Source organism: Coturnix japonica, chromosome 2 (assembly GCF_054131305.1).
Source record: "Coturnix japonica strain WE chromosome 2, WE-NBRP24, whole genome shotgun sequence".
Lineage (NCBI taxonomy): Eukaryota > Metazoa > Chordata > Aves > Galliformes > Phasianidae > Coturnix > Coturnix japonica.
Genome location: NC_140664.1, coordinates 71,847,080 through 71,863,971, shown reverse-complemented (window position 1 = coordinate 71,863,971; position 16,892 = coordinate 71,847,080). Strand labels below are relative to the sequence as shown.

The following is a 16,892-nucleotide window of genomic DNA, read 5'->3' as shown; positions in this document are numbered from 1 at the left end:
AAATTAAAGGTTATTCAGTCAAGGCAAGCCTTTTTGGTGAAGGGAGGGTGGGGGGCATGTTATGGAAATGCCAAATAAAAAGGTATTACTACTAAAATTTCTGACAAATCTCCCTATTGTTTTTCTTTTTCCAAAACTTGGTTACAGTTGTGAAGAGCAAACAGGATCTTTCTGATAAGTACCTATATCTAAACCATTTACTTTCCTTATATGTAAACTCAGCACATAAACACATTAACTTTTTTTCCTTCTTTATTGCATTGAATTTAATACAGAAAGTGATCTCACTGCTGAAATTAGTCTGCCAATAGAGATGAGTACAGACTTAAAAGAATACTTACATCGTCAAAACAGTGTGTGAGCATTAGACGATCGAGCCCATTAGCAGCACTGGGATACAAATAAGTAGCATTAAATCTGTTTTCTATACTCAGTTTGATGGAGAAAAGTGCCCCAGCTTAGCCTCAGTGCAAAGAGAAGCTTCAGTGGCTTCTTAGTTGGGCAACTATGCTCGTCTTTTCTGTTTGTCAAAAGATGATCAGAGAATTGCCTTTGGATTGGGGTTGTCTACATAAAAAAATCTAATGTGCGTGCTGCTCAGATGAAAGCTGGTAATACATAAACTGTGTGGACTATTTCTTTATGTATGAACTCTGACAATTCTCTTTTTACTGGCAAGAAGATGACCCAAAACTGACTCTCCTACAGAAACATCTCTGTCATCTTATTGCTTCTTCTGTGCTTTTTTTTTTCTAAAAAGGAAGTTTTCTTTTAGTTTCTGTAGGGTATATGATAGAAGCACCAATGAGAGAAGCACTCTCATTACAATATGTTCAGGGCCATATGATTATGGAGGAGTAATAGTCATTCCTTCTGGTAAAGTGAAAGATTTGGTACAGTTATTCAAGAAACAAGTAGTGGAGGAGAGGCTTGGTTGCTATTGTCCTCAAACATTTCTCTCCTGACCCAGTTGACATTTCAGAGAGAAACAGTGGTTACAGTAAGGAGCCATTTACTATTTCTGGATGAGAGGTTCTGCCTGTAATAGAAAAATAAGTCCTTTTATGACCAATTGCAAGGGAACATGGATCCATTCCTGCAGTGGCAGTAGATGGAACCATTTTGTTTGACCCTGAGTACATGATACATATTCAGGCAGGTAGTGAGCTTGAAAGTATTGCCCACAGATACTGCATCCAAGTTCCTGTCATGAGATCCTCAGCCTGGAAAAATGCAAGTCCCGGAGTTATGAGTAACCACATATTTGCCTCTGAGTGCCTGGTGGGCTGGCTGAAGAGAGGTAACTGAGTTGCTTTTATTTTTCTCTGTCTTGAAATTCTAACTTTTGTAGTTTACTGAAACAGGATAGCCATTGCTAGCTGGAGCCAGCTAGTGAACTCAACATATATTTGCAAATTCTTTGGAATAATAAAAGCTGTATTCATTGGTGAGTTTGCTACTTGCCGAATTCCCTTTCCTAATTCAAATCCCAGCTCACTTTATGGGTATTTTTTTGCACAGTAATATTTTGCCTTCTGTCAAAGCAGTTTAGAAATGAAGGAGAGAATCGAGGAGTAAAGCTCCTTGTGGATACCAAACATATTGCCAACACACCTGGGAGTCCAAATTCTGCCTGCAGCCACAGTTCTTCCTGTTCTCTTTAGGAGTCCAGGACTTTGACATTGTAGAAAGGAACTTGCCAGAGAATGACCACCTCAGCTATCCCCTCTGAGGTTACAGCACAAATTGTCATAGCAGAAAACCAAGGGTAGACAAATGACTGCTAGCTGGATTTGCTGTTCAAAGTGTCAGATGAGAGTACGTAGGGTAAATTCCAGTTAAGAAGCTCTTTAGCCCCAGAACAGTCTTGAATGATGAAGTCAATTATGGAACAAGGCTTTATTCATGCGGGTGTAATCACCTTGTTCTGAAATCAGTTTTGAAGATGGAATTTTCACTTCTTGGTCTTGTTGTAAATTTTTAAAAGTACTCTGAACTACTGCCAGTTTTTTTCTATTGTGTGCATATATAAAAATCTCATTTTGAATCTCGATAAGCTCTTGGCTTTAATAATGTCTCTAGACTGCGGGGTTCATAGCTTATTTATCATGCACTGAATAAATAAAAAGTCCTTTTGTTGTTGGTAAATTCACTGCCTTTCAGTTTCCTCGAGCATCAGCTTGGTTTGTATTGTCTGAGGAGATAAAGGGGAACATCCCACTTAACCTCTCAACATCATTCTGCACTCCCTTTTCAAGTAATTTTCATATGCCTGTGATAGTGTGTACCTTTTATAAACGCTATCTTTTAAGAGAAAATAATACCATCTCTTAGTATCCATATAATGAACTATCTCTGTTACATTCCACTGCCTAATAGCATTGTGGTTTTTCCATTGAAGGATGCCTGATTCGATCGTTCTGACAAACTGCTGTTTTCTTGTAGCGAAATTGTTCAACATAGTGTTTTTACTGTTTTGTCAATAAGCAGAGGAAATAAAAACCTTATGGGATTTGAGCAAGAACATTCACACTCCGTATGTGAGCAGCGTTTGAATTGGAGTGTGGCAGGGAAGCAGAGTATAGTATGCAACCTGTTTACTGAAGTGCATGCCAGCTAAGTGAGATTTTCTTCTCATTTGCTAGGATCTTGCTTTGGGCCCATTTGCACCCTCCTTTCCTTTGCAACCAGTCCCAGTTATTCCCCCTCCCCTCAGTATCAGATGTTAGAAGCTTTTTCCTTTAGTTACTTATTTCAATGTGGAATTGCTAGTTTTGGACTCACTCTTTTTCTTTTAAATCCCTCATCCTAGCAGTGGAATCACAAGATGAAGCTATGAGGTATATGTTGCAGCAAAATGTTTCTGGGAAGAAGTGCAGTGCCCTGGGGCACTGGGAGCAATTGCGAGGCAACTGGAAGCTCAGCAGAAGGGAAGAAGTGGATCTCTGAGCAGAGTAGTAAGGATAGTTCTGAATTTAGGCCATGTCTACAACTAATTTTCAGCTTTTTGATGATGAATCAATGAATGGTACAAAACCTTGAATTGAGTACAACATTTTGGTCCCTTCCCTTCCCTTCCCTTCCCTTCCCTTCCCTTCCCTTCCCTTCCCTTCCCTTCCCTTCCCTTCCCTTCCCTTCCCTTCCCTTCCCTTCCCTTCCCTTCCCTTCCCTTCCCTTCCCTTCCCTTCCCTTCCCTTCCCTTCCCTTCCCTTCCCTTCCCTTCCCTTCCCTTCCCTTCCCTTCCCTTCCCTTCCCTTCCCTCATTGTTTGGGGCAAAGATTGAATGCCATAAATTTGAATTCAATCAGTCTTCTATTATACCCATTAAATCTGTGGAATACTTTGCCACAAGTCATTTACAGGTGCTTCTAAGGGAAAAAATGTCACCTGGAACTGCTTTAGATAAGACTTAAAATGTGTCAGAGGACAGTAAGCTCATGGTGGAATAAGTCCTTCACTGATGGGCTGCTGCTTGTTAGCTGACCACTTAGGTAGCGTTGACTGCTTGTCTCTGGACACTTGTTAAAAGCGCCCTGAATTAAATAAATCTTATGCCAGTTCTCTGAAATTACATTGAAGTTCATGTGCTTGATACCAATTGTGAGTTTAGACAGGTTCAAATTATGTTGGTTAGCACAGTTTGATGTCTGTGTTGGCTATGTGGTGAGGCCAACACATCTCCACCCACCTATTAAAGAATATGATAAGCATGGCTCTGTAGCCACACAGATAGTGACAACCAGTCAGGCTGCAGGACATAAATGGTTTCTCACTACAATTGATACTCTCCACGGCTGAAAACATTTCTTACTTTTTTGGACTTCACTCACTTAACTCCCTCAGGCAGTTGTTTGCAGAACTGATGTGCAACTAAGAGCTCAAATAGGGTAGCTTAAAAGCTGCTTTAATGACATCTATAGAAAAATCATCTAACTCGGCTTTCATCTTCAGACAGAAGGTCAGAGTTCATGGATTTTGTTGTTAGGCAGCTTCCATTTTGACCCCCTTCTTCCCCCCACCATCTAGCCAGTGGGTTAAAAAGGCTTCTTAAAATAACCAGTTTCTTTCTTGATGCATCTGGAATCTCGAATACTCTGGGGATCAAGAAAGGCACAAAAACAATGTTTCAGCTCTCTTAGTTCCAGATGGACCTGTTTTCTAATGCTATTTATTTCAACTTCACGAATGGAACAGATCCTATTTCAGAGAAATATTTGTGTTTAGCTATGGGAAGAACAGTCAGAGCTCGGAGTTAACGTGGTGCCAGTCTTCTGGGCTGGCTGCAGATGAGTACACCACAGGCTTTCTCATAGCCATCAGAAGGTGGGTTGTGTTCTGAGTTGTCTTCTCTCTGGGTACATTGTCCGATTTCTGCTGAGCAGAGCAGTGCTCTTTCAGACTGGGAGATATGTGTGTAAGATTTTGAGCTTGAAGGAGAGAATATCATAGCACGTACTGCTACCTTCTTTCAACTAAGTCACAAAAGTTAATATAGCCAGAGCAGAGTGGGTATTATTCTGGCCAGAATTTGTACCTGGGAATCTTGTATCATTGCATCTCTTTGGTGATTTCAAGGATCTCTGCTTTATGCTTCCTTCATGCACTCAGTTTTTAAAATCTGCTAAGTCTCTTAATTTCAGTTAACATTGATATAGCTGCAAAAAGGTCTGTGGAGCTTTCTTGTGAGACCTACACTGCTGTATGAATGAAATTCTGGCATAACTGTGGAAATAACTCCAAAATGTTATTTCTAAAGAGTATAAAATAGTTTTCCTGGATGTTCCTATATAGGAATGTTATAGGACTGGCAGTACTGAAGTTATTTACTCACTAAAAGCTGTACTGTTCACCTGTGCTTAATCTTTGTCGGCATTAGCCTGAGCTAACTATTCTGTCATGGAAGAGGAGGTTTTTCTTCTTTTCTGTGCCACAGCAGCCTGTGCTTTGACCAAAGATACAACATACACTGAACCATGGAAACTTAAAGGCTTGTACTTAGACATTATACTATTGACTATATATATGTACAGATATATATATTATTCTGAGGTTTAGATGAAACTAATGTCTTGTTCTGTAAATATGAAAGTTAATTGGTCACTGAGAGGAGGAACCAGCCTTGTGGATTTTTGAAGTTTTTCTTGGGCTTGGTGGGCGTGGGAGTTGTGGTCATTTTGTGCAGAGCTGACCTTATATCTGAACTGTCAGTTAAGGGTGAATGAGCTGCAGATCCATAATGACCCAGATTTGAAATGAGAAAGATGATTCATGTAGGACATTTGGAAACCAGGAGGTGCCAGTGAAAGGAGCCAGGCTTTCTTGGCTGATACAGGTGGATTAATTGAGGAAGATGTGTTTGCTTTAGGGCATGACTAGTCACAATTGAAGCAACACAGTTTCTCATTCGCAGGAGGAAAGGGAGCACAGTACATGCTTTTACAGAGGACAATGGAGACCTTGTACCTGTGGCAGATGGCTGTGCAATTGTTTAGAGCAGGATACATAAATACCTGGTTGTACTCCATATACTGTTGATGTTAATCTCTGGGGCGTTCCATGTTGGAGATACCATTAGTGCTGAGAAGCAGGCAGCAATTACAAGAGTTTGGCTAAATAGACCTATCTGGGCAAAGAGACCAATAAAGGATGTGGGACACGATGATGGCAGTGCTGGGAGAGAGCAGAGCCTGGGAATTCCTCTGGTAATTACAACAGAGGTAGAGCTTTATTAATCCAGCAAACATGTGGGCAGACTGTTTCCAGAAGCAGTTACTTCTCTTTTTGTGCTTCCAGCAAAAAAGATGCAATACTCTGTGGTTAAACAGCAAGGTATAATGGACGAAAACTGCATTTTGTTTCTTAGAGAGACTGACATGATAGCATCGGTTCCTTACCTACTGGTAGTTCTTGCTCAGGTTCAGCTTTTCCATTAAGATGCCTGCACTTCAAGCAGAAGGTATCTGTCAGCCTGCAGGGTTAGGTCCAGAAAGATGCGCCAGCCTGTATACCTGAATAAGGAAATAATGTTTGACCTTTTCTTCAGGAGAGGAAGAGAATGAGAGAACTTAGATCAGGTGGTCAGCAGTAGCCAAGCATTGCCAAAGCCAAAGCCAAATTATGGGCAGTGAGGATCTATCTGATAGAGAAAGACAGTAAAACATTATTTATGTGTAGCAGAGAATCTTACAAAGGCAGTGTTAATTCACTTAGTTATATATTTTTGTTATGACTAAGAGGTTCCAGTCCAGATGATGGGTTTGTTCATAGAGAGAGTCTGACGATACCTCTGACCACATTTCAAGTTTGTTGAAAGAATGCACATAAAATCCTAGAGATGTGTCCAGTCATTACGTTATTCCCATGGGGTGTGTTGTAAAGCCACACGAGGGTGAGATTGTTACGAAGTTCCAAACTGAATAATGAGCCTAGATATAAAAATGTCCTGAAAAAGATCTATATTAACTCAGAATGCAGGAAGTTTCATTTTCATCTATAACAAAGAACGTATTATTCTTGATACCCCAGCTCTGTATGCCCTGCTGTATCAGCTGTATAGGCAGCTGTATCTTGGAGAATTTGTTAGCTGTAATGCATTTCTCTTTGCAACCAATCTTGTAACCACAATGAAGACTTCTAAAGAGGGGGAATAATTTCTGCTGAAGTCAAAAACAAGTTCAGCCTGAAAGTGTGTAATAGTCCTTTCTGTATAAGGCCATGTGAGAGGATGTACTCTCTGTGTAGTTCATTCTGTGAAAGAGAACTGTTGTAAAAACTATTATCATCAGATAAATGAATCCACCTATTCTGAGAAGAGTTACTGTGAGATATTTAACAAAGATAGCAGTGTGAGTCTTGGAGAGAAAATGCAGGCCAAAGATCTCCTGATGCTAACTGTGCTCACGTTGAAAACAAATCCTCTGTTTTGACTATGTCTCTCTAGGATTTGGCCGTAAATCTGAAGGTGTTTTCTACGTTATCATCTTGAATCTTGAAGCTTCTGTTCAGCAAAAAGCCAGATTTATCCACTCACTGAAGTAGGTCACAATAATTTTTGTGACTTCTTTGGAGTGTGTCTGGGAATCGGAGTGTTCTGACTCTCAGAAGTGCTTAAAGATGTATTTGCTAGTGAGGAAAGCAACAGTTCCAAACAAAATGAGTTATGCTCCATTTTTCTTTGTCTCCAGCAAACCACTTCCTTTCCTGAGAGCATCGAGACAGCCAAACATCACCAGTGACTGAACATTGTCATTGCAAGCAGATATACTTACAGAGATTAGAAGGCCTTCTGAGACCTACTGTAGATCCAGGGAGTACATGTGAAATTAAAGTCTGTATTTCCCATGTTTGGATATGTTTGAGGTTCTGGTTTCGGCTTAGGCCTGTCCTACTTCCAGCTAACCAGTTTGCTACTATTTTCTTTGGATGTTTTTCCTGAGTGGGCTTTATCACTCTGACTCATGCAGGATAAAGCAGCTAGTTGAAGTGTGTGAAGACAAAGTTCTGAGAGGGTACAAAGGAAAGCTGAATCAATCCTAGGCATACTAAAGGCCTCTTGTCTTTTACAGCTTGTATTACCATTCTCCAGATGGAGCAATGCCTACAACTTACAATTGTTTGGTTTTTTGTCCTGGTCCAGTCAGACGGTATGTTGCAAGTAGCAGAGAGCAGTTGCTATTAGTGCTGCTGGGAAAAGAATGAAGAGAAGCGCAATTCAGTGACTAAAAAAGAAATCAACTAGGAAGGTGGAAAAACAGGGAATTTTTAAACAATCCCATTGGAACAATTTTCTTTTATTTCAGCCAGTGGGAAAATGTATTGTGGCACGTAGAGTAACCCCATAACTGAATATTTTATTGCAGGACAGACAGGAAAGTAATTCCATTTGCTTTTGATACCTGAGTTGGACGTTGTGTTAGTGCTAAATGTTGTCTTGTGTTAATGCTAAATACTACATTCAAATTGACTTTCAGGTCCTTTTAAGATAGTGATTTGATATGCCTCTTAGTTTTGTCCAGAGAAAATTACCGATTTTCACATGGTTGTTTACAGCTTATCTGCTAGTCTCCAACCCTGCTGTAAGCTTCTCTTGAATTCACTAACAAAACACTGAGTTAACTAAGTAGGTTTTTGGGAAGTAAAAATGTGTTTACGTTTATTAATAACATAGCATGTATTGTTTATAGCCAGTAAAAAGCTATGGAAAACACTGGTGAACTTATCCTACTGCAATATATTTTCAAAACCCACAGTGACATAGCCATTAAGCTATGGCATTTCCCTTTTATTTTGAAAATATGAGGTGCCTCTCTCTCTGTGCATGGGATAATCACAGGTGTCTGGCTTCTGCCTTTGTTAATAGTCTTGTAATATTGGGAATCTCACTCTCCTGATAGCCTGAATGTCACCTAGCAGTGTGTATTCACCAGAGGAAGTGAACACACTGCTTGGAAACAAATGCATGGAGTCTTTGTTGTGTTCTCCTTAAAGCCTGTGTCACATTGTGTGACTAGGGGAGATAAGCAGTGATTTTAATTTCATTTCATCATTATTATTTTAAAATCACTTCTAGGCCTCATACTAGTGAAAATGCCCTGAAATGTAATGTCCCTAAAGCCTTGAAATGCAAGGGGGTAGAGTAAAAAACTCAAAAACACCCAAAAATCCTCAAAAGCCTCCTTAAACCAGTCTCATTATTTTGAGGCAAAGAAATAAAATCATGCTTGTTTAATGCTTCGGATTGCTGCCTCTGAGGCTTTCTAGGTTGTATTTTTGGGTTGTCTTTAAGTGGTGAATTACTTTATAGCTTGTTGGGGGTTTTGGAGGTGGGAGGGTTGTGTTGTTTACATGCTGTGGAATGACTGCAAGCAGTTTCCCAGCGAATATTCAATATCTGAAATTTCAGCCAATTTGATTAGCTGTGAATGCTTGCATATGCTGTGTGGCATTGTTCCAGTTCCTGGATTGAATGAGCGTAACAACTTTGGCAGTCTGTGTTCTGCAAAGTATTGATGGTGTCTGGAAGGCACCAGGTTCCCCCATCTCCACTTGCCAAAATCAGATCATCAGTCCACGCTTAGGGTGGAACTGGGTGATGTTTAAGGTCCTTTCCAATGCAAGCCATTCTGTGGAAGCTGATGATGCTTCACTCTTCTTTCTTGGATGGCTGTGTAACTCTCCTGAATGCCTGTTCTTTTGTGGCACGGGGAGCACTTTTAACAGCAAAAAGGATGGGTTATGCCCCTAACTACTTTTTCCCAACACTTAATCAGCTGTCAGAGGTAGAGCTCAAAGCTGAAATGAAACAGGAGCAACAGTAGTAGATTGGAACTAGAGAGAGATGCAGTGATGAACACAATACAGTTCTGCAGTTAAAGATTATGCTGTAAGCCCTTTAAGGGTGCATTATTCTTTGAATGCAGAAGGCTGTATTTGTTTGAATCTTTTCTTGACACTTTTTGGCATGAATGGCAGCCTATCTGTTGAGGAGAGATAGAATAACAGCCAGGAAGAGGTTTGGCAGGTCAGGAAAGTAAGCAAGCAAAGCTGTCCAGCATATGGAAGCCTGCTGCATCTCAGCAGGCAGCTGGGGACAGGCGCTGCTCTCTTAAATTCCCAGAAATCCAAAAATCCCTGGAATTCCTTCAGTGTAACAAAACAGAAATTTGGCCCCAAGCGGTTGGACCTACCCATTGAAATCAGGCTATTTGTAGATGTATTTTCTTTATTGGGGTACAAATGTGTGTGTTGAGAGGGCTCTAAGTGGTGTCACATGAATGTGTTCTGAAAAGGGGTGACCAAGAGCTCCTTATTAGAAGCAGCAATGTACTCCTTATTTCAGTGCAGAGCTAGTTGCATTTTCTTTTGTTCTTTCAACAGGTTAGTAATTACTGTTGCAGTAATTAGGCTTGATGGAGAGTATATAAGACGATAAATGGTTATTCTGTGCAGTAGTGGGGGGATATTTGGTGCCAAGCTTATTATTTTCAGTCAAAGCTAATTATCTCTATTATAATACACGACTCTCTTTCTTGAATTATGAGTGGGAAACTGCTGAATAGAATTTTTTTTCAAAGTGCCCTGAACCACGGAGAGAAATGAAAATTAAAAACAATGAAAAGCTTGTTAGACAATGAGAAGACTCATCTGTAAAGCTATTTCTGACAGATTTTTTTCCCCTCTCTCTCTTCTCCGCTTGTATAAATATCAAATGCTTATCACGAAATCAATTGTTGCGTTACACACAATGCGGGTGTAGAAGTTGAGCTGAGGCGGTGGGGGAGCCGGGTGGGATGCAGTATGGCCGGCAGTAGGCCGACCCCTGCCATCAGGGGATTTGCAGATGTTCCTAGTGAAAGCCATCCTGATATACTGGCTATCCAGAAGAGCCATCTGTTTTGCTCGTATTTATGACCTGCCCTGGAAATCTGGAGCTGGAAGCTGAAAGCAATGTCATGTGGGATTATGCCCGCCGGCTGGTTTCCCTCTGGCGATAAGGTCAGTGGAGAGAGTGAGATTTTGATGAGCAGGGCTTGCCTTCACTATGGATGCCACTCAGTTGCTTGTGAATAATGCAGCTGTCCCCTCCTCCGTTTACATCATGGTTTCAATTTGTAACAGCAACAGGGCCACCCATCTCCTTTCCAGTCCTCTCGCCTTGCACAGCTGAATCACACCGTAACCTGATGCTCTGACTGGCAAAGCCTGTAGTAGAGCAGCCGCCTGGCCCCGCTATCCCTCTGCTCCTGACCCTATGCCTGAGTTCCCTTCCCACAGCCCCACTCTGCCTTGATGCCCCATTGGATGGTGCTGGCAATGGGCAGATAGACATTTCCAAACTTTTAGAAACTGGGGTTGAAATTGAGTTCAACGCCCGACAGAAAAGAATGAGCAAAGCTCTCTCGCATGCTTACAAGGCAGCTTTCCTTAGAAATCCACCTGTGGAGTGCTGTTCAGTGTTCTATGCAGCAGATGTTAGAAGTCAACTGGTGTCACGTGTTGCACTTTGTGGTGCTTTAATACACACTTTCGGGAGACAAGCAGTACAGAGGGGAGCCGAGTTACTAAGACAGATACAATTTGCACAGCAGTAGTAGTTGCCTGTCTTTGGTTACTGCCAGGAAAACCACATCAGACTTGCATGGCAGTACCCATCTGCAGTCTGTGCTGGGAGCTGCTTGACTCCTGTCTGAAATTCCATGCTTTGCTTTTACACTGATTTTTTCTCCAGCAGCCCAGCATGTCTTGCTAATGCACTGTTTATTGTGCATATAGATTTTATACCTCACCTGAACTGCCTGGTTTTTTGTATTAGTGCTTTTCATATACAGAGCAGGTGTAATTGGGCTACTGCTTTGAAAACATAGTTATTATTTATGTGAATGTATGGTGTATCATGTTTGTCAAGGTGAGTCAGGTTGTGTGAACTCTGTGCAGGGATCTTCATACAGGGAGTTCACCCTGGAGGTTTCTGTACCCGACGTTGGGTTTTTCATTGCACTGTCTCAAACCTTAGCTCAGGTTAGTGACAGCTCTCAAAAGCTGCCTCTGATGGATGAATCAGGAGAGCCATGGCAAAATGTCTTACAAATGTCCAGCATCCTTGAAATCCACCTGGATGAAAATGAAAGATGCTTCTCACCGAATTGCTTACAGACCCTGTTAGGCACTAGCCATATGCTCAGTAATGGAAGCAAGAAATTCAAAAAGAATAATAGAGGCAGACACTATTCAAAGGTGTCGTTTCAATTCTTTTCATAATGCTGTTATCAATTAAGGAAGTTGCTGAGTGAGGTAGAGTTTGCATATGTTAGCATTTGATAATAGTTATTCATGTGAAAGAGTGTTATAGGATAAGGCCATGGACTGGCTATAGAGCTAATGGAAACTGTGTAAGGGCTACCAAGGAAGCAATAATGTGTAAAGTTTAATCAGTGCAGTCAGCTATATTTCAAATTGCATTTAAATAGGGGTGTTAAAAATATTACTCCTAGATGTAGGAGAAACATAAGCCTCTTGACTTTCGTGGGGCAAATGTATCTATAAAGCAAACAGAAGAAAACAGGGACCATCTTCACATAAATCAAACACGTGTAGCTCTCCCTACTTCATTCCTTGTGTCCAAGAATCACAAGTTTAGTAGCAAATATTGTAAAACATAGTATTAGTTGATTAGATCTATCGAGAAGCAGAACTCCAGATGGGGAGCTTTCAGTACCAGAGAGCAGGAAAATCCATTAAACCATACACACCAGTAACTCATAGCTGTAATCTTGTATAGATGCGTCTGTAAACTATAATTCAAAAAGCCAAACGAACCCATTTACAGCTGCAGACATCTCAACAGAATAGCTTTTGATGCTGTTAGCCTATTTTTATTTTATGTCTCACTTTTATAGCAGCAACCTAACTATTTTAAAGTGTATCTCTGTGGGAATTGATGGGTTTTATTATGTACATTTCTGTACTATAAGAACAGAATGATCGATTTTGTTTATGCTGGTTGTTGTTTGTTTGGCTGCATGACAAGGTTGCTATCAACAGAAGGGATGAAGCATGAGGTAATGACTACAACTTAAATGAGAACACTTGTCATACCTGCTTTTTGCTCAAACTGATCAGGGCATAGTCAAATGCCATGTGTGTGCACTTTCATGTTTACAAACTGGCAAGCTTAATGGAAGGTAATCTCTGACATTTCTTAACAGTTTTCCTTGCCTCTGAAATCAAAGATGCTCGTATTGTGCTGAACTACTTAGGATCTTCTGAGAGTCAGAGAAAAACGCTAGGTGAACTAAGTACAGTGAACACTTATTACAGAGAGATTTTAAATTGTTTTACTTATTTATTATGTGGAAGAAATTAAAGTTCCTCCTTCCAGGCGCTGTTTAAGAAAAATTGCGTACCTGCTATCCTTCCTGTTCTCAGAAGTGCTGGGTGATAACCTTGGGCATGATTTACACGAGCAAGCTGATCTGTTTTCAGCTGTAGCGTAGAACAGATGATACTGCATAATTTGCTTGTAACACTAGGGCAATCTCATGAGGGAAAAAAAAGCAGCTATACTGGTGATAAAAAGCATTTACATTAGCCCAGGGCTGCAGGTACAGGTTTTCTCATGCATATTTCCCAGCCAGCTGAGAAAGCTACTACCAATAGGGATCTTCTACCTAAACGCTTATTACTGACATTAGTCGGTACTGACCAATCTGAACTGTGGCTCAGCATCGTGGGTACCACTCCTAAGCCTGCTTAATTCAGGACAGATTGGGTGAGCAAAGACTAAATATTTAAATATCTGGAGTAAGCTTTACTCATTTTGCCTGAAACATACTCACTCTAGCAGGTCAACTTGCTGTATCTTCTGGCAGGGGTAAGAAGCAGCTGGAAACGTCATCTTCTTCATCTGGCATAGCTAAAGCTGGAAAAGGACTTTATCTCTGGCCTTGTTCCATTCTAGACATTCTCTGCATATGACTAATTCAGTTTATAGAAGAAACCCACCGAATGCTTACCCAGAGAATTCTGCTGCCACAGCATTCCTGCTAAGAGCTAGAACCTTATCTTGGTGTGAGAGAGAAGAAATCAGGTCTGTCTAAACATCGGGATGCACTTCTGCACTGTGTGAGTGACAGAGCACTGGAACAGGCTTCCAGAGAAGATGTGGTCTCCTCTTTGGAGATCTCCAGAAGCCACCTGGATGTGGGCTTGGGCACCTTGCTCTGGGTGTTCCTACTTGAGCAGGAGTTGGACCAGATGAGCTCTAGAGGGCCCTGCCAGCCTCAACCAGTTTGCAGTCCTCTGCAATTCCGTATTTGCAGCTACTGTTGAAGCCTGGAGTGGAGTGGCTGGGTAGGAGTTGGACAAACCATGAGAGAAATGCTGCTCTGAGATGGGGACTGCAGCATCCAATGGGGATTACCTTCAGGGTACTCCCGAACTTCCTTTGTTGATGAGCAGTAGAAACGTGAGGAGCAGAAACCATTTGAAGAAAGCATGGACAAAAAGGAGAAAGGAGATACTGGATGAACCTAAGTCTGACAGAGACAAACAACAGAGAACGAATGCTCTGTGAAAAGGCCTTAAGTTGTTGCAGTGAACTTAAGGAGAACTTTGGCAGACAGATTTTAGTGAGGTGCCATTGTGATGTAATAAGTTTGTTCCTGGATCCTCATGTGCAACAAGTGCTAGTTTCTTCTTTCTTCTTGACTAGTTGCAATGTTCTAGTAAAGGTTATGTAAGTCTTAATTCAGGAAAGACTTAGGGTCCCTCTGTTGGGACCACTTCATAAGCAAGGCTCTGAGCTGCAGGAGGGCTCCTTCTCGTGTCTAGGCAACACCTTGCAGTTCTGCAGAAATGCGTGACAAATGCAAGTGCTCTTATTGCCAGAGGTGAGCAGAAAACTACCCAGGCATGCTTAAGCTCTCCATTCTGGGCAACTGAGCATGTCCAAAATATACTGTTGGTGTGGAAATAAACCCTTCAGCCTCCAGTGTCTCTTACAAATACTGGATGTGTTCTGACAGCCCCACAGCCACACTTGCCTTCAGTGCTTTTCTGCTCCATACATGCTGGATCATGAATACTATGGGTCTCAGTCATTCCCTGGTAGATTTACCACTGCTCTGCCACTGCTGTGACGCTCACCTCTAACAAGACTGTTTTTTTGGGGGTCATTTCCTGACATACTGCTCTCTAAGCCAGATAGTGGTTCATTTGCTTCATAATCAAACAACCAGGTTTTTATTCCACAGGTCAAACATACAGAATGATAGCAGGAGGCAAAGAGGTACAGAAATTAGGTTTTTCACAATTGGAAGTTGTTTTCAATAGGTTCATGTGGTAGTGCTAATGTTGGATGGTACTGCAGTTATTAAAATACACATTCTATAATAATGAAAAATAGGAATAGAAGTGTCTCATATGAACCCAAGTGCCAAAGCTTATGTAAATTAAAAAAAAAAAAAGAGAGAGAAGCAGTAAGTATTTTAGGGCTTATAATAACTCAAACAACAGAGTTCTGCATTTCTGGATGTGCTGGAGATTTTCCACAGATACTTCCTATGGAAAGAATTTATGAATCAAAGTACAAGAGTTGTCCAGGGAAGATTGGTCCCACATGGATACTGTTGCTGTTTTAACTCAGCCAGATTTTCTAAACTATTCACTATGAACAGATTGTATTCATAAGTACAGGAAGCATTTGCATTTAGTGTAGCAAAATCAGCTGAAGCAGAAATTAACACACTCCATATAGTGTTTAATCAGAAAACAGAATAGATGTTTGGTCAGAATAAGACATTTAGAGGGAAAGGATACGGCAAGCCAAGTTTTTTTTCTTGATTGGCATTGCCATAAGAGTACAGCAGCACAATTCAGAGCAAAACATACCCAGATTAATTCAATTTCTACTTGTGTTGGCTTCTTGTGAGTAGCTATTTCCTATTTATGAAGAAAGAGGGACTGAAACCTGTGTGGTGCTTTTTTTTTTTAATTTTTTAAAATTTATTATTATTATTATTATTATTTTATTTGTAGCATAAAAAATGGTCAGGACTATTTATTCTGGGTGGTATTACCTTGTGTACATTTGAGGGAGGAGTTAGATGACATTTATATTTTTCAGCTTCCTGGATATCAGCATATTTCTACTCTCCCTTTCCTTTTCAAGAAGTCAAAAGCTGTACCGTTCTCAGAACAACTTCCGACCCAAGACTGTGAGGTTGGAACCAACCTCAATTCTTCTAGAAGTAAATAGAGTAAGAAGCATCTGGGGGTACCTCTGCATTCTCAGACACATTTAGTAATTCTCAAGACTGCAACTCAAGGCTACAAACGAGATTTGGAGTTCTCTTTAAATTATCTTCCCTGGAATGAAAATTTTGCAACCAGCTATCTATATTGAGGTTGTACTTATTTAAGTTCATTAGATAACACATCTACACTTGGAAGAAGATTAGGGTTGGGCAGAAATGCTACCAGTGTTTCATCATGTTTATGCTAATCCTTTTTATCTAGAAATATCTTGAGTACTAGAATACTGTTGTTTCCCAGCTACATTCTGGACAGGTTTAGTGAAGTGCATGATATAAACCAAAGCTTTGGAAAAGTAAATATATTTCTGGTTTGAATTTTAGGAGATAAGCTATTGGTTTAACTGGTGTTCCCATTGTTGCAAAATATACTGTTCAGAGTTGTGAAGTGGTGCAGAGAACCAAGTTAAGTGACTCAAGAGAAGAGAGTATTGGGATGGGCAGAAGTTTCAGGCAACCCTCCAGATTTGGGGGAGTAGTGGCTGGAAAGCTGCCTGATGGAAAAGGACCTTGGTGCACTAATGGACAGTTGGCTGAATATGAGCCAGCAGTGTCCTGGCTTGTATCAGGAATGGTGTGGTGAGCAGGACTAGGGAAGTCATTCTGTCCCTGTACTCGGCATTGATGAGGCCTCAACTCGAGTACTGTGTTCAGTTTTGGGCACCTCAGTACAGAAAGGACATTGAGGTGCTGGAGTGGGTCCAAACAAGGGCAACAAGGCTTTTGAAGGGCTTGGAAAATATGTCCTATCAGGAGAGACTGAAGGAACTGGGGCTGTTTAGTCTGGGGAAAAGGAGGCTGAGGGGAGATCTTACTGCTCTCTTCCAATACCTGAAAGGTGATTGCAGTGAGAATGGGGCTGGTGTCTTCTCATTGGTGACAGGACGAGGGGAAATGGCCTCAAGTTGCACCATGGTAAGTTTAGGTTGGATATCAGGAAAAACTTCTTCACAGAAAGGTCAGTTAAGCACTGGAATAGGCTCCCCAGGGAGGTGGTAGAGTCACCATCCCTGGATGTGTTTGAAAGCCATTTGGATGTAGTGCTCAGGGACGTGACTTAGCAGAGGGTTGTTAAAGTTAGGG

General features: G+C 41.0%; 1 long non-coding RNA gene across 1 annotated transcript in view; it reads left to right on the top strand.

Moving 5' to 3' along the window:
- The window catches only part of LOC146761934 (uncharacterized), a 142,732-nt gene that overhangs the window by 88,706 nt on the left and 37,134 nt on the right, over window positions 1-16,892 (top strand). The window lies entirely within an intron of this gene.